Below are 25,977 nucleotides of genomic sequence, written 5' to 3'. Positions count from 1 at the left end.
CCATCTGGTCCAGAAGACTTCTTTGTCTTCAACTGCCTAAGAGCTGTCTGTAGCTCGTGCAGTTTAAGTCCCTGCTTCATGCATTCTGGAGTCATTTGGCTTGTCTGCCTTTCCTTTTTTTCTCTTCAGGCTTCCCTTTGCCGTTCCCTGTTGATGGGGATGTTGGAAACATCTTTGTAGTTAGAGGCAAAAGTGTTTGCCGCTTGGTTACCCGTCAACAGTTCACCATTCTCTTCCAAAGTTACTGAGCCTCTTCCTGTTTCTTCATCGTTCAGATGTCTCGTCAATCTCCACATCTTTTGGCCATAACTTTGCATGTAGATTCTCCAACTCATCACTCCAGTTGAGCTTATAGTCCTTACTTGCTCCCCTTGGAATGGCACTGTAAGCAGCCTTAAATATACTGGCGTTGAAGTATTTGGCAACCCGGTTGGTGTCTCTACCTTCCACTCTGATGTCTTTACAGAGCTCATCACTCAGACTTTGGTAAAAGGTCCACCTGGCCTTCTTGTAGTTCCATCTGGGGATGTTAGGTGGTGAAGTAGAGGCTATACGGTCCATAGTAAGTTGGACTGGGCGATGGTCGCTACCTCCTAGTTGTTCATTGACTTCCCGCTTGACATTTCTATGTATGTCATCAGTACATAAAGCAATATCAGGGGTTGATGTTGTTCGCCAGCTTCTGGATTAAAAAGTTGGGGGATCATCTGGCTTATTGATGTGGTTTAGCTTTTTATCATCTTATCAGGTGTCCACTTCCTCTCCACGTTTATCCAGGTGGTCATATTCCCAGCTTTGTGAGTGACTGTTAAAGTCTCCTACAATGATGAACCTGGTTTCATCAGTTGTAACTTTGCCAAGGGACAGAGCTTTGTCATTTGGAGAGTATATGTTCACAAGTTTCAAACTGAACTCGTTCTGTCTGAGGCTCAGAACTTGGAACTCCGAGTCATCCATATGCGTGCTGGTCTGGACAGCGCTGATGTTGTTCCTGACCAATGTCATGATGCCTCCTTTTCGTCTGCCAATTCTGTCACAGCGGAAACACTGGTATCCTCTGACTTTGAAGGATTTCTCTGGCTGTAGGTGAGTTTCCTGAATGCAACATACATTGATGTCTTTCTCATGGAGGATATGCTCAAGTTCAGCTTTCTTGTTGAAGACACCCTCCGCATTCCAATGCATCAGCCTGAAAGGTTGATGCGGATTGGTTCTTCTCCTTGGTATGTTCCTACTTCTTCTCTTTGCATGTTGTGGATTGAAGGAGGGACATCCAGTAGCTGTGGGTGAACACTATCGAGGCTCAGAGCCCGGCACTGAATCCCCCCTGGAGGGACCTCAGAGATTCAGCACCACATTGTTGAATACCAGATGGCTGCGTAGTCATAGCAATATTGCATGATGCTGTGGTTCGTTAAGAGAGTGCCAATGGCCCAGCACCTATGTCTTCAACTCTCTAGGTTTCTTTCGGGGTTATCTCACCCTTAGCTCCGAGTTAAAACCCTATCATGGGAACACAGGAGCTAGCCAGCGATGGAGGCTGAAAGCGGAAGGCGACAAGCACACAACACACTGCACACCACACTTGACGCATCAGCAGACCAATTGCTGACGTTTTAGTGCATTTTGTTACCTTTTAAACTTTTAAGTCGTAAAATGGGTAAACATATGTGACGGAACTAATTGATTTTGTTCGAATTTGCAAGCCTTTAAGGACAACACATTGATCGAGCGTACATTAAATTTAAAAACAAACGTTCAGTAATGTTTCAAGATATGGGCAAAACAACAAATTGCGGATGTGCTGTTATATTTAGTATATAATCAGGGATCTGTCATAGCATTATTTTATTCTCCACTTAATTTGAAATCTGCGATAAAATTCCTACTATTATAAATATATACAGGATGTTTGTTTGTTTTGGTATGTTTTTGGTTGTTTGTTTTTGATCGAAATAATACCAGCTGAAATATTTTCCCGAGTGGAGTGAAAGATATTTCATCTTATTTTTTTATTTTATGTTTTAAATGGTTTTAGTTCTTAAATCCAAATTCTGAGCATTTGATCTTCTTCAACTACTGAAAAATATATTAAATATTAATCACTGTGAGATCATTGGATATATTTCACTATGTTATTACAAAAACATGTAAATATTAATCACTGTGAGATCATTGGATATATTTCACTATGTTATTACAAAAACATGTAAATATTAAACACTAACTGGGAGAAAATATTACCAAATTTTTCTTCCATGGTATAGATAATAATTTATAATAGTGACATTTGTACAACATAATAATCAAAGCAACAATTAAAATACAACTGTTTTCAGTACAACCCGCCCAAATGGGCCTATAAGTCACTATTTTATAAATAATTTAACTTCCACATATATGAAAAAAACTATAGATGGCTGATTCAACATAGGATCATATTTAGAGAAAATGTGAGTATACAATATTCAAATCCGCCTAAATGTTAAAAAACTTTCTTCGGGCAAATGTTTATGACAGAAACTAAGCCGTTTTTCTTGGAAAGTCTTCTAATAATGTTTTCATTAAATCATCCTCTGAATATGAGTTTTGCAATCCTTTTAGTTGTTCGTTGTATTAAACATTGAATAAGTCACTTAAAGAGGCAAAGCTTTTCGTCTTCAAACTCATTTTTACTGCATTATTTGCATAATTTGTTGCTAAGATCTTCACCAGTAAACATGGTAAAACTCCACAACGAAACTGTGCCATGATTGAGCCTTCTCGTCTGGATCAATTAAGTTTAACAAAAGTTTCTGTTTCATAGTTACGTTTGAACAATTTATAAGATCTCAGTTTCGGCAATAGTTACGTTTGATCAATTCATAAGATCTCAGTTTCGCCGAATAATTCTGTTTCTCCCATCAATAGCCAGCACAAAATGTAAAATTTATAATCTTCTTTATGCCTCCGAAATATCAACTTTGGATTTATCATCAAAACTTTCAGTCAAATTGATATGTTCGAAAAGTTGACAAATACCTCCAAGTGCGCGACATGTGCCTGTTGAACGCGTTTTTGCTGTACACGAGTAGTCCAGTATTTCATGAAAATTATCCCGGAATATTTATAGGTATCCACTGCTTCAATAATATTGTCACCGGTGGTAAATATAAATTCAGTGCGAAGACGCCTTTGTTGTCTAAAGTGGACGGCTTTCGATTTTGTAGTATTAAGTAATAGCCCCCAGTGTTTACACCATTCATGCATCGTATTTAACATAAATTGTAAGTTATACTTGTCCTCAGCTAGGAACACAATGTTGTCAGCATATAATTGTAATGAATATTTAAAGACTCCAATTTCTTTCTCCGCGTTCAACCTATTTTTCTGCGGCCAGAACGTTGGGTAACACGGAAAAATTGTGGACGATAAACTATGATTTTGTCGAAGACCTGAAAAACACTGGAACCAGTTAGTCAAAGACCTATTTATCTTAATGCATGACACTGTGTCAGTATACATGTTTTTGACTGAATTATAAAACTTTCCATCAACTTGATTGAGAAATAATTTTTATAACAAGCGGTGTCTGTCTACAAACTCGAACGCATTTTTACATCCAAGACGGCCGCCTTTACACTCCTCTGTTTCTTACATGAAAATATAGTCTTCACAGGAGCGCGATGTTTGGAACCAGTTTTGTTCATTTACAATTATCTCACTGCCCTCTAAATAAGTACTATGTACATTGTATTTTATTTAGTAGACAGCTATTCAATTTTGATATGCACGAAAGTAAAAGTTACTCCTCTATAGTTCATCAGCAGTCGCTTCTCTGATGAGTGGGTCTTTCGAGATTGGGAATATAACCGCATTTCACCATAAAGAAAGAATTATGCCGTTGTCAAATATTAACTGAAATAACTACTTCAGCATTATGAAGACGTTATAAAATTTGAGCGCTATATATATTAAATCCGGATTCAGTTCCAACAGATGTTTTGTTTTCGGCAGTCATGATCACATATGATAATTCCTCAATGGAAATGTCGTGGTTTAAACGCATATTACTAACAAAAAATGGGGACAAGGGACAGTATATTTGAAAATTCCACATATCTGCGCTGGTACCAGTGCGAAAATAAATAAATAAAAAATCCAATTTTGATACATTCAAGGAGAGTGTTGAGCGGACTTATCGCATATACTTAGCACTTTATTTTGTGACATTTTCAGCCTGCCGATTCTGTTGCTTCTGTGATAAAAAAATAATAAAACGCCGGTTTCAGGACACTAAATTTTGAGGCAAAAATAGCTCAAAATGCCCACCTTGCGCGACCTGTACCGTATTACCTGCAAATGACTGACCTAAAACACATAAAACTGCCATTTAACCGGCGCCTTTTTTTGGAAGCTGTTCTACGATATTGCCCTTTTAAAAATTCTTTTTCTCTCGATCGCATAGTTTCTCACGGCTGGGATAGGTCTTAATAAACATTTTATCTAACAGATCGACAGACAGTTACTGTCATTTCGCATTTGTATTTCAAAGACTAACGTTGTTTAGAATGCATTATCAGCTTTGTTTAAACCAAAATCACAGCGCATGGTGATTATCATTTGTGGTGACAATAGCATGTAGCTTACACTTCTTCTTTAATCCCCTGTTTCTAGCAACTTGGTCATCTTAAAGACCCAACACAGAATAACAGAATTCGAATTGTGTCTCCATCTTGTACATTGACAGTGATTTCTAAACGGTCAGGAAAAGTTGTTCATTACCTAAACATTTTAATGAAATTGATGTAGCAGTACGCACGGTAATTGCTGTACTTAGTTAAGTGCAGACCGCACTTTATTTCTACATTGAAAATATACTCATGTAGCTGTGTTTTTAAAACTTTAAAATATACTGAAAAAAAAAGATTGAGTATAAAAAACGGATTGTCAGAATAAGTGTTGTGAAGACATAATAACTCTAAATAAAAATATTTCCTACCAACATGAAGCCCTATCTCGAATTGAAATCTGTCTCATCGACTTAGTCTCTTGGATGCATCAGAAGATGCTGAAGCTCAGTACTGACAAAACTGAGGTCATTTTGTTTCACACAAATCACACAAAAATACCCGAAGATATATGCGTGAAAGTAGGACCGTCTCAGATTAAACCATCAATTTGTGTGAAGAATCTCGGTGCTAGAATGGATTCAAACATGGTCATGACACAGCATATAAACTCTCTTTGTAGAGCTAGTTATGTACAACTTCGGCAAATAGGCCACATTAGGCAGTACATCACAGCTGATGCTACCAAGTCTCTTGTGAAGTCTCTGGTTACATCGAAAGTAGACTGTAACTCGCTGCTGTATGGACTTTCCAAAGACACACTGCAAAAACTTCAATGTGTACAAAACACAGCGGCCCGCATCATAACCAAGACTCCACGATACGATCACATCATTGGCTTCCGGTTCAGCACTGCATTGTGTTCAAAATCTTGACATTAATATACAAAGCCATGCACAATGAATCTCTCAAGTACATTGTCGATATGCTGGACATGAACAAGCCTCGTAGAGAATTAAGGTCGGCAAATGGCCCGGTGTCTTTGGTTATACCAAGGAGTCGAACAGTAAAGTATGGTGACAGAAGTTTCAAGCATGCAGCTCCAAAGCTTTGGAATGCCCTCCCAGCAAGCATCAAAGCTCACTGTCCGCATCTAAAAAGACTTTGAAAACGCATCTCTTTCACACATGTTATATAAAATAACAAAATCTGAAATACTGTTGAAAATTGCGTTAAACCCAAAACAAACCATGACAGATTTGTTTCGTGTTGAGAAATGGATTGCTCTCGTAATGTAATTTAACGTTGAACATAATTTATGGATGATCTTGTTTTAATTACTATTCCTTTTAATCTTTTACCAATATATTTACATGTATGTATATGTATGTATGTGTTATTTATGTTTTTTTAAAGCACTTTTGAACGTACATATCTGTATGATAAGAGTGCTATATAAGTGTGGTATAATAAAATAAATAATAATAATAACTCAGGAAGTTACCTTAAATTGTCCGACTGTCATTTTAAAGTATAGCTGTATAGCTGTATTATGACTGTATTATCAGAATGAAGCTCATGTGGGGGAAATGGGCAATTAAGTTGTTGTGGGTCTTTAAATAATGGATGCCGGACGAGTTTACCTACATTAGTGTCGGTCATCAGAGAGCGGATGTGACGCCCGGTCTCTTCTGGATTTAAGCTTATTTTAAAAACAACTGATACCATGTTTTGTGAGTGAAGCGAACACTTAATTTCTTCCGAAGTGTTCTGAGGTCTGAATTTTATGATATCAATAACCGAATGTATGCTGGTCGGTTTTTAGAGGGCGCGTTAGGTATGCCTCAGAATCATTTAATGTATGCGTAGTATTATATGTATGTTTACCATTGGTATAGGAGTGTTTAGAAAGTTCGGGTGCCAAACTCGTAGCCCCCGCCACCCCATGCCTTCTCCTCCAGACCCTTATCTATCATATTCCTGTGTAAAATCCGTACATGTATGTGGAATTGGACGATATAGTGATATATTAGATGCATGCCCTGCCTTTACAACAACTGAGATTGTAAAAGGAGAAAAATCTTTCGTAAATAAACTATTTGAAACGTGTTCATAAATACGAATCATAATTAATAAGAGAAGATTCTACAAGTAGTTGTAAACAGCTGAAACATTTTATAGTCTCGTACCGTGATCTATCCACTCCGGTATTGTACGGGTACACATCTCCGTTACTAGTTGTCTATCAGAGGGCGCGTTCGGCATACTTACTCGAGCTAACCCGAGTCACTCTGGGTACAAGTCAAATGGTTTATCGCGGCCAGAAATTTGTACAAACCGGACAGAAGTTGCAAAATCGTCATTTGTGCAGGAATGAAGCGTTTACCATAATGTCCAGTACTGGACGGGTATAGTGACCATGCACGGACACAGCCAATTTTCTCAGAGGGGGTCCGATCCCCTGCCCCCACCCCCCACCCGCCCTGGAAATTTTGCAATTTGGCACTTCATTTTTTGCATTCTGGGACAGTTTTATGGACTAACCTGTTAAATTTGCGAAAATGATAAAATCAAGCTTTCTTGAAGGTAAAATTCTTAGTTTCTTTTAGATAAATAATATGAATTATGTCGGGGTCGTACGTAGCAGCAGCCGCATATACTTTACATGCAGTCCTAATGTTGCCTTTTTCGAAAAACATTTTCTTTCCTTCTTGTCTTCTTTCCTTTTTTAAAGATTTTCCAGAGGGGGTCCGGACCCCCGGTCCCCACCCCCCATCTGGATCCGCGCATGGTGACATATCATGCTTTCTGTTTATGCAGGTAAACTTGTGTTTGGTTAAATTTCAACAGAGCACAATTGTCTGAACAGTGTACAAACTCATTACTGTTTTCCCAGGCAAGGGTGGAAAAAAAGTGGTAGACAATGAAAGCAGTAACATTTTTATTAAAAAAAAAATAAACAATGAGACAAACATTTCCAACATGTTTGGACGGTTCAAAAATCCCATGTTAAACATACGATAAAGCCCGAAACGCGTGTAAATGTTCCGAATGTAAATCGGGTGAAGTAAACGCTCTATGTAGATTATCATTATGCGTCTAGATTGATTAAACTGGGCGAGTCTACTTACTTATTACTTGAGGATGAAAAACAACGTGTTTTTTAAATGTTGCTCTTAAACAAGGGTGGCGGTTGAACTACTAAAAGTACAACAACAGTTGATTCACAACAAAATCGTACGGTATGTTTTATAATCAGTAGAAGCTAGTCGTATTTACGCTTATGAGACCTGTTTCACCCATAAGTAAAGAATTGACAGGTCCATCATGAAATATTTTCCCCATCGTGCAAATACTTGTCCTATTCAATATGATCGCGGCCTCATCGGCCGCGATCAATAACTCGAGTATAACTCGTGTAACCCGGGCGATAGTAGTTGTGTCACCCGAATTCTACCCACCTCCTGAAGCTGGGAAAGTCGGGTGATTGTATCCGAATGCATTAACACTTTAAACAAGGCGTCTTTGGTACACTTGTAAAAGTTTGGGTGCAGTTACTATCAAGGCTTTATCTCAATAACCACAGATGATATTGAATTGAAACTTCAAACAAGTCTTTGCGCTCATCATACCTACCAAAATAATCAAGTAAGATAACTCTTGATCGAATATTATGTAAATTATGGGTCTCATTTATAGACATATTGCTTTGAAACCTATTTTTACTTTTTAAGGTCATTACCTAACCGCAGATGATCAAGTCCCATTGCTCTTATATGTATTTTGACAAAAATATATCCCTTTTGGACTTAGAAAATGCAATTTAAAGTTTTACATGCAAGTTAGTATATCCAAACTAATGCAGATGTTTGGTTAAAACTTCACACATTTCTTCGGGTCTCTAAAATAAGGTCATATCAACATATCACAAGCCTCATAACTCTTATTTGAGTCAGACCCCTTTTTAGAGTTAAATTTTTGCATGCAAGTTTTTTTAAACTAATGCAGATACTGGATTGAAACTTCACACATGTCTTCCATGTTGTAAAGGACATGCCATCAACTTCCATAACTCTTACTTGAACTTTGGCCAAGTTATGCCCCACTGTTTAAACTTAGAACAAAAGCTGTCTCCATAGGATGACACATGCCCCCGATGGCACTTTGAATGAATAGTTATGGCCAATGTTAGAGTTTAGGACCTTTGACCTACGGAGCTGGGTCTTGCGCGCGACACGTCGTCTTACTGTGTCACACATTCATGCGTAGTTATTTTAAAATCCATGCATGAATGACGAAGATATGGACCGGACACGCCCATCAATGCACTATCCTTTAAAGTCTAAGTGTGACCTTGACCTTTGAGCTACGGACCTGGGTCTTGCGCGCGACACGTCGTCTTACTGTGGTACACATTCATGCCAAGTTATTTGAAAATCTGTCCATCGATGACAAAGATATGGACCGGACACGCCCATCAATGCACTATCCTTTAATATCTAAGTGTGACCTTGACCTTTGAGCTACGGACCTGGGTCTTGCGCGCGACACGTCGTCTTACTGTGGTACACATTCATGCCAAGTTATTTGAAAATCCGTCCATCGATGACAAAGATATGGACCGGACACGCCCATCAATGCACTATCCTTTAATGTCTAAGTGTGACCTTGACCTTTGAGCTACGGACCTGGGTCTTGCGCGCGACACGTCGTCTTACTGTGGTACACATTCATGCCAAGTTATTTGAAAATCCATCCATCGATGACAAAGATATGGACCGGACACGAAAATTGCGGACAGACTGACAGACGGACAGACGGTTCAAAAACTATATGCCTCCCTTCGGGGGCATAAAAAGCTGGTTAAAGTTTTGCATGCAAGGTACTATCTCGGCAACTAATGCAGATATTGGATTGAAACTTCCATACATGTCACCAGTGATGTTAAGGAAGGTCAAAGCATCAGTTCCCATAACCTTAATTTTGGACAAGTTATGCCCTCTTTCTTGTGTATAGATATTGTTCTGTTTGCTTGCAAGTTGATATCTCCAAAACTAATGGGAGCATTTCTACCAATATTTCAATTTGATAAATATATTGGGACAAATATTAAGATGCAGGAAAATATGTGATGATGAGTTATGTAATCATGTTCTGTTACATTGGAAACAATATCAAGGAAACTTTCACATGGAAGACATGCTGTTAAACTTAGTATTGAAATCGTCATTATTTTCCTGTTTTAATAAATAACTAGTTAAGTGGAGTTATTCAACCTTGTATGACAGATGTCGAAAAATTGTATACCCCAACACAATGAAGACATATCGGATTGCTAATACATTTTGTATCATCTTTAGCTCATTTCATAACTTTACTTCCTGCTTTTGGAAGCATGACTTAACTTCCTCATTCTGGAAGACTGACGACACTCGCATCAGTGTGTTTATATTCATCAGATGGTCCATAGTGAAACTGTTTCTTGATTCGCATGAGATAACCAGCTTTATTTTACTGCCAAGCGAATGCTCAGGTATATATCAAGATGCGGGTGTCTCATTGTGTGATATGAGCGCGTGTGGATTTTGTTCTTTCTATCATTTTATAGAGGATAGATTATATATGTAAACAGGTAAACATATTTTGCTTTAAATTCGTACTATCAAAGGTTTTGTGAGTTACAATCAGTCTTTTCATTGGTTTATCTTAGTTATTTATCAGTCGTTTTCTTTTCGTTTTCAATAGCAACAAATTAATTGCCCATTTACTGATAATCTACTTTTTTCTAATTATACAAATATTTTCTAGTAATCTTTATAAAAACTATCGTAATATTTCTGTAAGTCAAAATGTATAAAAAGTTATATTTGCAACGGCTGCAAGTGCATATTAGCATTTTTTTAGATGATTGCTGAAATTTACGTTCGCTCTATTTACTAACAGCTGACACCAACGGCTCACCGAATGAATTTGAAATTAACAAAAATTAATCATTGTAAAAAATTCAAGACATCCTTGACGATTAAATGATATTCTTTCTTTTTTCTGTTTTATTCAGTGATTTTACATTTTCAGAATGGCTAATATATACAGCACTGCAGGTCTGTTCACATTATTGTGCTTCCATCTCTTTTGGAAAATAGCTGCTGTGTCATATATCCGTGAAGGAGACGTCTTTGACACTTTTCAGGAAGACGTTGGCATAGGTAATGCTTATACATACCAACACCCATGCTCTTGGTTAACAATTTGTTCATGTGAGTCTTCTAAGGTGGATTGTACTAAAAGAGCCCTAGAATACGTACCAAAACAAATACCGGGATATATTACCAGCCTGGTTTTAAAAGACAACAAAATAACCGACATTGAACCGGGTATTTTTCAGAACATGAGCAATTTGGAGAATCTTGATTTGTCACATAACAATATTACAAGGCTTCATGTTGGAAGTTTTCAAGGTCTGGGCGAACTGAACTATTTATATCTGAATGGTAACAAAATTAGATATACCAGTACTACCATTCCGCTAGGAGTTTTTAAGCCATTGACCAGCTTGATACATCTGAGTATTCAACAGAGTTTGAACACATTTCAAAACAATGAAATATACCCGTTGAACCAGCTTGCTGAAATTCCGACACTGGGTTCGCTAGATATGGACGTATGGTTTACAAGAAAATTTGACGAAAGTTTTGCTAAATTAAAGTCACTAAGCATGTTTAGCAGTGATGGAAATACAGGACGATGCAATCTTATTAACATAAAAGAAAATGCTTTCAAAAATATCGAAAATATAACTTCTTTGGCACTTTCCAACTGCAGTATATCTTTTGTGGAAAAGAATAGCTTTTCAGAGATGACAAATCTGCAAAAATTGGATTTGTCTTTAAACACTGCGCTTGAGTTCAAAAGCCTTCCGAATATGACGTATGGTATTCGATATAGAAATATAAGTAAGCTTAAACTGAATAACATTCATTCTGAAGTGGGAGACTGTACTAGACTAGAAGTAGATCATCTGAAATATATGCAAAAAATGAAAATTAAATATGTGTACTTAGCCGGAAATCGTTTATCGTTTGTCAATGAAACAGCCATTGATCTTGTACCCAGAACATTTAAAGGGTTATATCTAAGCAATAATAGATTTGCTTTCGGCAAGTACATCTCAAAGGCTCTTACCAAAGGATTATTCAGAAACGTGAGAATCTTAATTATATCTAAACAGGACACATCCGCCGTTTTGCCCGAACAGTTCCAATTCGTAGCAGGAAGCTTGCATGACGAAACAATTCAATTATGAATCACAAAAATACGTCTCTAACAAATCACTAACTGTTTTAACTGAAATCAAACGAAGCAAAGCGACAGCACCGAAAAAGGGGGAAACAAACGATGAGTCACTAAGGTTACACACAGGATACTGTAGTAACTGTCACAAAGTAAAGGCTTGGCCGATTCCACTCTCGAAACAAATCATTTATGCCGACTTAAGTGACCTTAAAATTCGCAAGCTGTTAAATGAACTTTGTTTCTGCGAACCAAACAATCTAAGAAAACTATACCTTCAAAAAAATGTATTATGGAACATTCAAGGTCCAATCTACGGATTAACAAACTTGCGATCGTTAAATTTAGGCTGGAATTCATGCGAAAACATTTCAAAATTGGCTTTTCGTTTCATGCCTAATTTATTGTTTCTTCATCTAGACAGAAACTTCTTAAGCGTACCACTTAATAGTGATGATAATGGTGAAAAATTTCTGCATCTGAAGAAACTTAAACAAATGTCTCTTTCAGACAATAAGTTGCGCTGTCTGCCTACCAAGATATTCAGAGGTTTGAGCAATTTACGTTTTCTGAATCTCTCTTATAATTTTCTAACAGATTTGGATTTACACATGTCACACATGAGAAACTTAAGTGTGTTGTCGCTTCAAAATAACCTTCTCGAAAATATAAACAAAGATGTTAGGATATTCTTCAATGATCTGGCAGTTACCCGGAATCTTACCATCGACTTATCCGGAAATAAGTTCAAGTGCACATGCAATGACATTGAACTTCTTGATTGGTTCGCTACAACTCGTGTACGATTCATTAATTTTCCAACTTACACATGCGAATTCAAAAACGGAAGCAGAGGTTATATATCAAACGCAGCTTTAATATCAAGTACATTAAAAAATGAATGTGCTGATTATAAGTTACTGATAATTTTGTCATTGGGCTCGTTCTTAGTATTTCTGACAGTTATTATTTGCGGCGTTATCTACAGATATCGTTGGAACCTCAGATACATGTACTATTCAGCTAAAACCAGATGGAATCGGAATGGATATTCGCAAATTGCAGAGACTGATGTTGAAGTCCCAGAGTTCGAATTTGATGTGTTTCTGTCATATGCTGCAAAAGACGGTGCATTTGTTAAAGAATCGCTGTTCGGAGAACTTGAAGAAAAGCGAAACATGAAGTTGCTGATACACGATCGAGATTTTCGAGCTGGAGAATTTGTTAATGATAACATAATGCATGCCATTATCACATCTAGAAAGACTTTAATCATTCTTTCGAAAGCATTTCTACAGAGCCACTGGTGCCGATTTGAAATGCATATGGCTAGGCTTGAGTCTATAAAGACAGGGAGAAATGTACTTTGTGTTTTAATGAAGGATGACGTCCCAACGAACGGATTACCACTAGAAATAATTGACATCATCAGAAATCGAACGTATCTAGAGATGCCTGATGAGATGCATTGTACAGATGTTTTCTGGGACAGACTCAGGGATGCGCTTATGAATTAGTAGAAGGACATTTATTGTTATAACAAAATAGATTTTTGCAATGAAATAAATTTATATTATTTCTTGTTCCGTTTTACAGAATTTATTAAAGTGACTCGTTCATATATTTAGAAGATTTTTTCACTTTCATACATTTATGAGACTTTTTCTCGCTCAAAAATCCCTGTGAAAATGACCAGTGGCACATATTGACATATAAGTTTTGCAAGAAATCCTTATAGATAACCAAATATATTGTATGAAATAAGGGAGAAAATCAACCCTTTCCCTGTTTTTCCAATATCTAACACTTATTTCCACTCACTTCACCATTTTAAATGCCATATATCCTTTCCACAGCCTTAACGTACTAAAACGTATTAGAGTCTGATGGCCCTTTCACGCTTCCGTAGAAACAACATTTATTACACGAAACTTATTTTGAAAATGTTTCTGAAATGTCTAGGTCTGCAGCTCTCAAATACGGTTATATCTTACATCTGAGGCATATACTGACACTCTCAGACAACATCAAAAATGACATTTTGAGCGATTTGATGAAATTCCAAAATTATCAATGTACCCTTGGTCCGTTACGGACCCCTGTGGGATTTCTGTTTATCCAGAGCTCAAATATTTTTTCATAGATTAAAAGCTGATATGCTGTACTAAAGCCCAGGTAATTTCAATTCGTAATAAAGTGCTGAAAATTGGCTCCCCAATAGCAAAAAGAAAAAAAAAAGAAGTCCACGCGCATACATTTAGACGGGGTGACCCCTGCGCGTGACCCCTGACTATCTACGAATCAAAATGTGGCGTTCGTTTTCAAGTTTAGCATTTCTACTTTCATTTTATTTACTTCCGGAAATAGCTGAAGGTCGAGTGACGTCATTTTCTGTGTTGTCAAAAACATACATATGCCTGGCGAGATTGCATAAATATGTGCTGGCCGTCCTAAGGATATACAGTCTAGGCCATACTTTGCGGAAGTGAACATGTTAAAAATTTAACCCAAGCTGTTGGCGAGTTGCTTTAAAGAAACAAAAATAAATTGCTTTATCAAACACAGACATACAATCAAACTGGAAAAAATCGACCGTGGCGCAAGATTCAGTGACAATTCGGGAATATTGAAATAAATGGCTCTGTTCAACCACAGGAAAAATAAATTATATAAACAAACTAATGTATGCATTTAAGGGCTAATATTCGTTATAATACCTTCAACAAGGCTACCGTTATTATAAATTACGTAAATATTCAATCTGACTAAAGTACTTGATCTTCTAAACGAAGATCTGAGAATGACCCATTCACATTCGTCTTCTTGATCTTAGCATCTACTGGAAGGTTGTTTTTTTTTAAGATATTAATATTCAAAAAAATGTTACATAGTGAATGAAGTGAATGAAGGTTATAAAAAAAGTTTCTTAAATCAATTTGGCAACAAACTGACATCTACTCTCACAGCTCTACATGATCCCATTTCATGTTATGTGAAGAAAATTTTCCTTTTACTTTTGCAATATGTTTTTCTAACTTTCTTTAAGGAATATTAAAAAATTCTCAAATCCAGGGACAGTATACATTATTTTTTTAAAATAATTTTTTTTGCTAAAATTATCATATAATTAACTAAACATTGTTTTTGAGCTTGAGGGATGTTTAAGAGGCCAAAACTAATACTACGGAAGTTTAAATCGATTTTCAAATTATGTTGTGAAAGAAAGTTTAGTAAGTTTGACCAACAATTTTGAATATATGTACAATCCCAAAATAAATGTTATAATGTTTCTACATGCATGTTACAAAAGTCACAGAGACTGGACTGAGAAATGTTACATTTATGTAGAAATTTGTTGGTAAGAATAATCCGCATAACACATTTATATTGAAATACTCTCAACTTAGCCTCAACAGCCTTAAAGGGTTTCATATAGATACTCTTCCAATTTAAATCTACAAAACATTCGTTCTATTTTTGTTCTGCTGTTACGATAATTTTTTATTGTTTTTATTGTTTTCTAAATATTTGTTGTACAAGAGTTTGTTAGGTTTTTTTCAATTGCATGATTTCATTAAATGAGATAGTATGTTTCTCTCATATTTTCATTTACCGTTTCCGACTTTATATATTTTTTCTTTCAATGCAGAGAGGATGTTTAATATCAGGGAATAGTAATGAAGATAATATTTATTTTCAATTCCGTCAAGAGTTTGAAATTCCTCAGATTTGTAAAATCGTTTGTTTTCATAGCTATACAAATCTTTGATCAGTTTAACCCCTTTCTCCAACCATGTTATATAGAAAATAGTTTTGCTTGATACTTTGGTCAATGAATTATTCCATATAATTTCTGTGGATACGTTTTTATTTTATTTTATTTTTTTAAATTGATGTTAGACCAACTTGAGATAATATTTTGCTAATTTTTTCAATCGCAATTCAGATTTGGTTTTAAAATTATAATAGTAGTTAAAAGACTCTTCTGTGAGACAGAATATCAAAACGCAATTTTTAGGGGGGTGGAGGTTTACAAACTTCGTAAGATTTTAGGCCATGGCAATTTTCCAATAGTATCTAGTAAAGTTATAAAACGTTTTATTAATAAATGTTATATATATGACCCGACTGTTTTGAGACACACTGCATGCTTAGTGTTCAGCCCATTTACAGTTGGACGCTACACTTTCCTCTTTGATTGCGCCTGTCGGAACTGTGGAGGACTCTATGATAGATAGTTCTTAAATCCCACCGGGACTGAGCTATTTTGATTTCTGTCTTCTGGCCTATTTTGTCGGGCCCTTATAGGTGTTTCCCTTGTTGTTCTATCTTCTGAAAAGGCATTGAGTAAATGCATTGTAGGTTCTTAAGGATTAGTTTTTATATAAATATACAAGACCATTTTTGTGTTTTACATAACATGCCTTCTGTTGCCATTGCGTAGTTAGGGTTTCACCTGGCGGAGATAACTTTATTTACACTGTTCTGCGATTCTGGAACGTGGTTGGGGTAAGAGCGAGGTTATATGTGCATCTATACCGGCTTAAGCTCCCCAGTGGTGGCTTTTCCGCTGACCGTTCCAAGGCGGTGCCCCACTGTGATATTTATTTGTTCGTTTTGTTCTAGTGTGTTTGCTTTGTGCGAGTGTGTGTGTTGGTCGTGTGCGCGTCCGGGTGCTACGTTAACGTTCGGGGAGGCAGCATTTTTAGAACGTGGCTTTCTTTGGTGGATATTTATCCTTGTTTTTTATGATTAAAGATAGTTAGTTCTTTTTATACTAAGCTTTTTTAAATACATTTCCTGTTGGTATTTTAAGAACATTTTGTGATTTATATTGTATACATGTATTTGCTTACAAAACTATATATATCTGTATATAGAATTTTAGTCAGACTGAATGTTTCTTAAATGTGATAATAAATGTAAATGTCAAATTTTAAAATGTCTCTTACATGCCACATACTCTGTTTCATGTTATTTTATACTGTATATTGAACATATATATGTTCTGTGCATTATGTGTACATGTACATGGATGATTATAAATCAAATTCAGTTCAATTCAAATTCCAGTGCGATATTTCTATTTCAGGTTTTCAATATAAACAAATTATACCGGTAACACACTTTGCCCGTTTGTTTACATTGTCGCATAGTCTACAGTCTTCCGTTGTAAATGGGTGTCACGGTCGAAGTAATGTAGCAAATTTTAGGCTTATCAGAATTCAATACATAATTACAAGTGCATACATGTATTATTTGCAGGAAAGAAATGTCTCGACTGGTTGTTAAAACATCTGCAGCTTTCATGTCTGTCGTAAGGTTTGAATATTGCATAAAAGCTGCGCAATTTACCCGCACAAGGATTTATTCTTATTTGAGTGGATGAACAAAAATATTAAATTTGGCTTATTTGGTACTGGGGAGGGGGGAGTGGGGCGTGATGGGTGTATTTTATCTATCCAATCGCGAACGTTCATTTGCAACATGTGACCGTACAATATATTACGGTATTTGGATGCACGTGCGTACAAAAATCCTGTATTTTCTGTATTTGGACGCACGCGAGTACAAAAAATCCTGTATTTTCTGTATTTGGACGGTTCAACAGTCCCATGTTAAACATACGATAAAGCCCGAAACGCGTGAAAATGTTCCGAACGTAAATCGGATGAAGTAGGCGCTCTATGTACAGATGTTGGAATATTTGAAAAGTCGATAAAAGAAGCCGTTCCGGACGAAACCTAAAAATTGGTATCAACCCTGACTATCTGAATAGCTGCCACAGCATTTTTTGTTTAACGGTTAAGAAACAAAATGGAGAAGATTATGAATTGCAGCGGACGGGCGGTCAGCATCCAAAACATGTCTGCTCTATAATTCAGTTTTCGTCGGCTCTTCACCAAACTTGCTGAGAATGTTTGTGGGCATTACATCTCGGCCAATTTCGATAACCAGCCAAATTGTACCAGGCACTCTTTGATTATAGTCCTTGAATTACTCGAAAAACGGGGAATTTAGCCTTGTCCGCTCATTTAAGTCGAACAGTTTTCATCCGATCTTCACCAAACTTGCTGACAATGTTTGTGGGCATAATATCTCAGCCAAGTATTATTACCACCCAAATCGCCAAATGGCTGTTGTAGGGAGGTTGCACCATATACATTTTTTAATGATGATACGCAGAAAAAAAAACAACATTCAATGAATTACGTATATTACGTATGAAGTGAAATAAATATAGAATAAAAAGGTTATTTAAGGTCTAATATTGTTCTGTATAATATATATTTGCACTCATACCAAGCTGGGAAAAAACTAGAAAAGGCAGGAATAAAATATTCAGTGAAACATTTTTAATTTAAACTTTTATTATAGTAAGATAAAATAGATATAGAATAAAAAGGTTATTTAGCATTGTACTGTACAATACGAGATATATTTGGACTCGTACCCAGCTGAGAAAACCATATTGAACTCGCCTAGCGGCTCGTCCAAAATGGTTTTCTCAGCTGGGTACTCGTCCAAATATATCACCGTATTGTACAGAACAATGTTAAATAACCTAATATTAATGAAAGCTTGTATTAATATGAAAACAAAAAGAGAAATATAATTGTTATAGTACACAGTCTTACAGATTTTATTAAAATAATCCTGTTGACTTTAATCCAAACATAAGCCACCATAAATAGTTCACTGTGCTAATAAAATCTGTAAAAAGATCCTTTGGAAGCATATAATGCAACCAAGCAGAATAATAGCAGACTCGGTTTGATTGAGTCTGTTCATAATTACCCAGTTACAAAGTTACTTTATTTGTTTTAATATAATGGAATTGTTATTATGCGCATTGATTGCATTTAATCAAATTGTACAAATCTCTAATCTCTACTTGCAGCCGCTATCGTTTTTTTTGCAAATTGATATTATTCAGACTGTGAGTGATTTGAATTAAACTTGAGTATCGTATCTGTCGTGTATACGCACAATGTCTACGTTTGTCTCGCATGTTTAGAATGCACGGCAGAACATAACGTGATATGGAGCAGAATGTCATCAACTCTACATTGTTGTTTAACCAAGAAAAATATTAGCAAGATATTACATGTACAAACTGGTATATTTATCTTTAATAATCCCCCTACCCCCGGCAAAAGGCAGATTGATCCGATATGGTAATGGTCTACGTCCGTCTGGCGTCCTTGAAACTTTTTCCAGAGCTTAACTCCAAAACTATAGAAGGGATTTTGTTGAAACGTCTTACCACGAAAGAGGCCATTAAGAGGAAGTGCAGTATACAAGAATCATAACTCTACAGTGACGTTTTGAATTATCTCCCTTTCTGATTTATTCATACCAAAGGCAACATGAAAAATCAACAATGTTCACTACACCCTCCGTACATCTCGTACTTCTTGCAGGAATCGGACTGCTTTCGAGGACATATGTGTACGACTTGATGTATGATGTAGGCCTATTTTAAAAGGGACTCGAATCGGAAAGTATTAACCGATACATTTTTATTTAATATTATTTTGGTAATAAAAATAATGCATAAAATTTCTGCTTCTGCTTCTGCCGGTATGCGTCCACAATCAACATATTGACTATACTGACGTTTGGGGAGTATGTGCAGAAATAGTTCAGAGTTAAAAGATATACTATGTGCAGTGGAAAGTTAAAAACAAGAATACCTTACAGAGATTAGGAAAAGTGCTTGGACACCTGGAACTTGAAGGTTTCCAGGGTCCCCACTGACATTTTGTCCGGTGGTAGCCCATTCCATTGGGAAGTATGATTCTTTGCGTTAATCATTATTACAATGTGGATTTTGATATTGGATGATATTTACGCGAAATTGTTTTTATAGCATTTTATAGAATGAAATGACATTTTCCAACGATTTTCCCAGATGGCGGGAGTATCAAGATCTATGTAGAGCATAGGCATCTGATTTTGATGACACTGTTAATATTGTATCGTCAGCAAATAATCGTACTTTAAATGTTATACCCTGGGGCATATCGTTTATGAAGTATAGAAATAAGCTCGGTCCCAGGACTGAGTACTGGGGGACGCCAGATTCAACACTAATACTTTCAGATGTTACCCCTTCTACGACCACGGATTGTGACCCGCTACTAATGAAACTTTGTATCCACCGATTAATCTTGCGGTCAATTCTATTCCGGTTTTTTTATCAGTAGGCTGTGACTTACTTTGTCAAATACCTTCGAAAAGTCCATAACTTGAACATCAGTTTGTTTACCAGAATCTATATTTGTTGTTACGTCGTCTATAAATTCGATGAGTTTCACAGAAACGCCCCCGTCTAAAACCATGTTGCGATGGATACAAGATGTTATTTTTGTCTGCATGTTCCATGATGTGACTTGTAACACAGTGTTTTATTAGCTTACAACACATGCACGTCAACGAGACTTGTCAATAGTTCTCAGCTTTGTATTTTTGCACTTTCTTAAAAATTGGTGTCACATGGGCTTTATTCCAGTCGGTAGGAATGTCTCAAGTTTCAAGGATAAGATTGAAAATTATCCCTAGAATTGGTGCAATTTCACTAGAAAGTTCTTTTAGCAACCTTGGTTTAATATTGTCTGGGCCAGGTGCTTTAAATTCATTCAAAATAGAAAAAAGTGGAAACCTCTAATCTCGCGCAACACAAAAAAAAAACGAAAATGTTGCAGGCTCGGTTTGATTGAGCCTGTTCATGGACGGTAGTGGAAATGCATGCTACCGTCCACGCCCTCTAGTCCCGGGTTGAGCAGAACTCAACATTTACACATGTTAAAAGTACAGCAAGCATTTATACTTCCATCATATCTGTATTAATGTGCAAAATTTCAATGTGATACAACTATTGGTTTGTAAGAAATTAAAAAATGATAATACCAAGGGAACGGTAAGCGGCCCATGTTGACGTAGACACTTTCGACGCCACAAAAAACGTCAACGATTCAGAAGCCCATTCTTTTTTAAAATATAGCAACCAGCCGCCGCCACACACCTCTGATGTCTATGCACCCAAGCAGAGAAGGTGTCCTGTAACCACTTGTCATCTAGCGTAGCAAACACACGGCTTACCTTCTGTTTCAGACTTTTCAAATGTAACCCTCCTGTCATCTTCCAACATTTTCTGCACTGACGTTGCCTTCCTGTCTCTGACACTCAGCTGACCCGATCTTGCGTCATCTTTCGGTGATGTTCTGCCTTTGTGAAAGCGTTTTCACCAAATGTACACCGCAGTGATAATTTTAGGTCTGCGTCTTGCGTCATAATTATATGCATAGAATTTACCGGGGACACAAAGTCTTGAAGTATGAGCGCCCTGTGGGACGCATCGTCGAACCGAAATGCAAAAATTACAGAAGGGCGTTAGGTAGACTTGAGGTTCCGGGTTTTGACAGACGAAAATTGAAAAATGTCGTATTTGACTCGCACAGGAAATGCCCTGTGAATCGGCTTGACCTGCAGAAATTTTCTTTGATGAGTTTTGAATTCTAAAGTTCTGCCCCTTGTCAAAAAAGATTCCGGTGAATTTCAATATTGTTCATCGCCGCAAGCGAAAGTATGGCAGTAGGCGGAGCATCGAATATCAATTAACTACGGACAGATGTCAATAACGCCACAAGCCGACTGTTACATGGTCATCTCGCAGTTTGTATTTAGTACAATATAAGCATGACGTGTCTTATGTAAATTAAGCACGCGATGCGAGGAAACCCGTTTATCATTGGTTATTTACTTTTATTCAAGCACTTATGGGAAATTATCCCCGAGTTTCCAAAGAAATCCAAACGTCACGCTGGTAATTTTCCACTGCGGAAGCACATGTGACCTAATTTACGTAATGGAAACATACCATTTACATTCGTAGTGTTTCAGTTTGTTACTCTCAGCGATCCGATTACCTCCATTTCAGTTTCATTAATTGAGTCAATGAAACAATGTGTGCCAGGTTCTATTTTTTGTTTGTTTGGTTTAACATCGCACCGACACAATTTTGGGTCATATGACGACTTGCGTCCGGTTCTAATTCGAATATTCTGTCTTTTTTATAATGGTGTGATTGGCGTGATTCGAAAGAGAGGGTATCTACAGTACGTCCAAAATGAAAAGTTCCATGGACACCCATCGCCGCGATACCAGACCAGCGTGTTCAAAGGAATTTGACCACCCAGCTGGGTGATTTCACCGCAAATCGCGATGAACAGCGTGTCCGGACATAGTGCTCCTCGAACACGCTGTTTCGAGGTGAATTGCGGTGTTCATGATTGTTTTAAGATATGCTATTTTTCATTTTATTTTATCCAAAAATTAAAAGAATATATGGGATGCGGACATTTGCCCCCAGGACATTTGCTCCTCAATAAAAATATATATATATATATATATATATATATATATGTTAACACAAAATATTATGGTAATTTTTCAGTTTCATTGACCGTCTGCAATGTAATTTTGGAGACTTTTCTTATTTTGAAGGTAGAGCACTTGATACGAATCGTATACGATGAGACAATGCTTAATAAACAATAAAACCTGTAAATTCAGTTGTTTTATTTAGAATGCACTTTTGCAGTTTTGTATGTTTGCTGCAAACTTCTGTTGTTATTCTAACAATTACTTTAATACGTTATTTAACACCCTTACGATTAATCTTCACTCACAGTTTGGCATGGAATTTGATAATTATTTAAGAGGTAAGTTACCAGTTAAAATTAACAGTTTTTTAATAACTTGTTAATTTGTTACGAATTTATTTGCTTTTGTTAATATAAAAAAAAATAAGAATTTCAAAATATAACTTTAATACAATATAAAATATCGGAATTAAAGTTTTCGCTCGGGAAAGAAAACAGTGGTATTCACTTAAGTAAACAAAGTAATTATTCATTTAAACATTTAGATGCATGTCTACATGTCTGAAATAACAAATTAATCGAATTATATCACATGACATTTCAAATTTCAAGAAACTATTAATGTGTAACATACATCTGTGTTAAAAATTTTAAGTTTTATCTGCTTTTTTAGGGCAAGACTACGAAAACGAGTGCCGAGTACGAGCCTTGGAAGCAACAATTTACAATTTTATAATTGTTTTGTAAACATAATTTTGTACGCATTAAATGTCATATATGTTTATAGCCTCATATAAAACAAAAACCGGTGTATCGATAATGCTTACAGAATTTATTTTGTGTTTATTATGTATTCATATATGTACTCACTACTTATAAAAAATCTTTATTCTCCATTCTGTATTATTTTCGGCAAGATTAAGATATTTGCATATTTGTAATATTTGCATATTCGTAATAACGTATATGATCTTTTTCCTAAAATTTGGTCTGTGTAATAGACTAAAGAGAACAGCAACAAAAGATGAAATAGAATATACTGTTTAGTTTTATCAGCTGCATGTGTATTTGTCATGTTGTGTGTGTGATAATTACATGATGATTTATAGAATATGTCTGTCTTGTCTGTATTTTGTGTAAATAAACTTCAGTTGTTGGTATCGCTTGTATCTATGTACATGTTATGAATAAAAAATATAATCAAATGGGAAGCATTATATGAGTACGCAACATGACAAATTTTTTTTTCTTTCTAGCGTAAATCATTCTTGGCTTTATTTGTTTGAATTGTTTGTGATTCCTAATAAAATTTATGATATATTCCGTTAAATCTCGTAAAGAAAAAAAAATGAATTAATAAAAGATATAGAAGCCCGATTTTCATTTTCTGCTCCTTCCCTCATCTGGTGTTGTGCTGTAATTTTCACTCTTGTTGAAAGTTTCTACCCGTAAGTATAGATAACAACTACTTTACGCTTTCATTATTATAATCCAGATGGAAATGATACATATTTATTAGTGGCTTTAAAACATCCTGTAGTGAACGGTCCCGTACGACGGCCAAAAATCTAGTCGTATGTGATTATCACTACTCCGACGGTGTAGTCCAAGCAAGACTGTCTAGCTGAACGTGCCTCACGTATGACTAGCTTTAGGACCGTGCGGGGCCGAATTACTAGCCCCCACCGCGTCTTGCTGCAAAACTTCACTTCTGTTTTTTCTATTTTTTTATGTACTAGTAGTTGGTGTGTACCTGGAATATAAAACAATAATTGCTTCATTACTTTTGATTTATCCCTATTTCATTGTAAACTTTACGATAATAAAATCATTGCAATATGAAAATAAACGAGAGTACATGTACAAGTGAAAATGAAATTGATTTAAATATCGAACAACTTTCATGACTTGAAGTTAAAATTAACTGTTTGAAACTGCATTTTATAGAAAGTTTTACTTGAAAACTGTCTAAAATTTAAATAGTCTATTGATAACGAACGTATGGGCCGTAATGAACAGGCATCGACAATTATCTAATTAGCAATTGTTAACCAACATGAACTTATTAATCATAAATAACTTACCAAATAATTTCGCAACATGTGAAAATGGGCAAAGATGCTAAACGAAAGAAAGAATTAGGCAGATTAATTGCAACAGAGGTGAGTAAAACATTTATTCCAACATGTATTGTTAGTGGACGTTTTAACAATTTTTACATACAACTACAAACATAAACAAAGGAAACAAAACAATTTATAATTACACATCTTATAAGCTTAGTGTTTACCTGAAAACAGAAAACAATATTGTTAAACAAAATATGGGAGCAAAAATTATTTTTCTACAATGAAAAACGGGGTTACTTGAGACGATCTGAACACAGAGAATCACCGCAACTGCACACCGCGACGCACCGTGTCCACCGGTCGCTAGGCAGCAGATAACAGACTCGTGAACTATGTTAATGGGTTCATTCGAAGTACATGATTATCTTTTGATCTAAACGGAAAATTATGGGTAAACATTGTCTGCAGAATGCCTGACCGGTGCTATATTTTAGGTATTTGGTCCGCTGTAAAAGTCTAGTTTCGTAACAAAATGTTTCGATGAAAACATATCTTCTTTCTAAAAATTCCACCCTAAGCCAGAAACGCCCAATTTTGCGGACCAAATAAGTTCGTCGTCGCTCCTGGTATTTGGTCCGCGGCATTAAAAAACTTCTATATTAACGAATTATTCTAAGAATGTCACCCACAAAAGACTGCCAAGCCCCGTTTTCTCTGAAGAAATACTCCCCCAAAGAAAACCCTTTTCCCGGGGATACTTCCCCTTATAAGGCATTAGAATGATTCTGTTGGAAAACAATCTCGTCTCTCTATATATACTCCTGATATTTGGTCCGCGGACCAAATAAGTTCTTCGTCGCTATATATACTCCTGGTATTTGGTCCGCATTAGAAAACTTCTATATTTACGAATTATTTTAAGAATGTGACCCCCAAGACTGCCAAGCCCCATTTTCTGAAAAAAATGCTCCCCCAAAGAAAACCCTTTTCCCGGGGATACTTCCCCTTATAAGGCATTAGAATGAATCTGTTGGAAAGCAATTTCGTCTCTTTATATATACTCCTGGTATTTGGTCCGCGGACCAAATAAGTCCTTCGTCGCTACATATACTCCTGGTATTTGGTCCGCATTAGAAAACTTCTATATTAACGAATTATTTCAAGAATGTCACCCCCAAAAGATTACCAAGCCCCATTTTCTGAAAATATGCTCCCCCCCCCCCCCTCACCCCAAAGAAAACCCTTTTCCCGGGGATACTTCCCCTGATAAGGCATTAGAATGAATCTATTGGATCTATCTAACATTTTCGTCTCTGTATATATACTCCTGGTATTTGGTCCGCACATGTATAATTTATTATGTGTATTCCTACTCGACCTTACATGACCTCAACAGTGAATGGCGGATGGATACACTATGATTTTTTACAGAACCGAAGCTAAACATATCATTTAAATGTTGTGGAATTTATCTGGTCTGCGGACCAAATAACAGGATAATGCCTTAGGTCTTATGCAACAATGACTCTCATAAATGACACATTCTTTAATGATTTATTGAAAATGTGACTGCGATTCAGATGGTAGCCCAAACCAAAGAGTTATAAAAATAAATAGATCGGCAACTTGAAAGGCAGATAGGGCAAATCTCGCCAACATCCCGCGGCTGCAAACGAGATC

At 36.3% G+C, this 25,977-nt stretch overlaps 1 pseudogene; it reads left to right on the top strand.

The window, feature by feature from the left end:
• Positions 1-9,967: 9,967 nt before the first annotated feature.
• Positions 9,968-17,181, top strand: LOC128554307 (toll-like receptor 4; annotated as a pseudogene).
• The last annotated feature ends 8,796 nt before the right edge of the window (positions 17,182-25,977 follow it).

The sequence above is a fragment of the Mercenaria mercenaria genome, unplaced genomic scaffold (assembly GCF_021730395.1).
Source record: "Mercenaria mercenaria strain notata unplaced genomic scaffold, MADL_Memer_1 contig_4925, whole genome shotgun sequence".
In the NCBI taxonomy this organism is placed as follows: Eukaryota; Metazoa; Mollusca; class Bivalvia; order Venerida; family Veneridae; genus Mercenaria; species Mercenaria mercenaria.
This window is presented reverse-complemented; position numbering and strand designations above follow the sequence as displayed.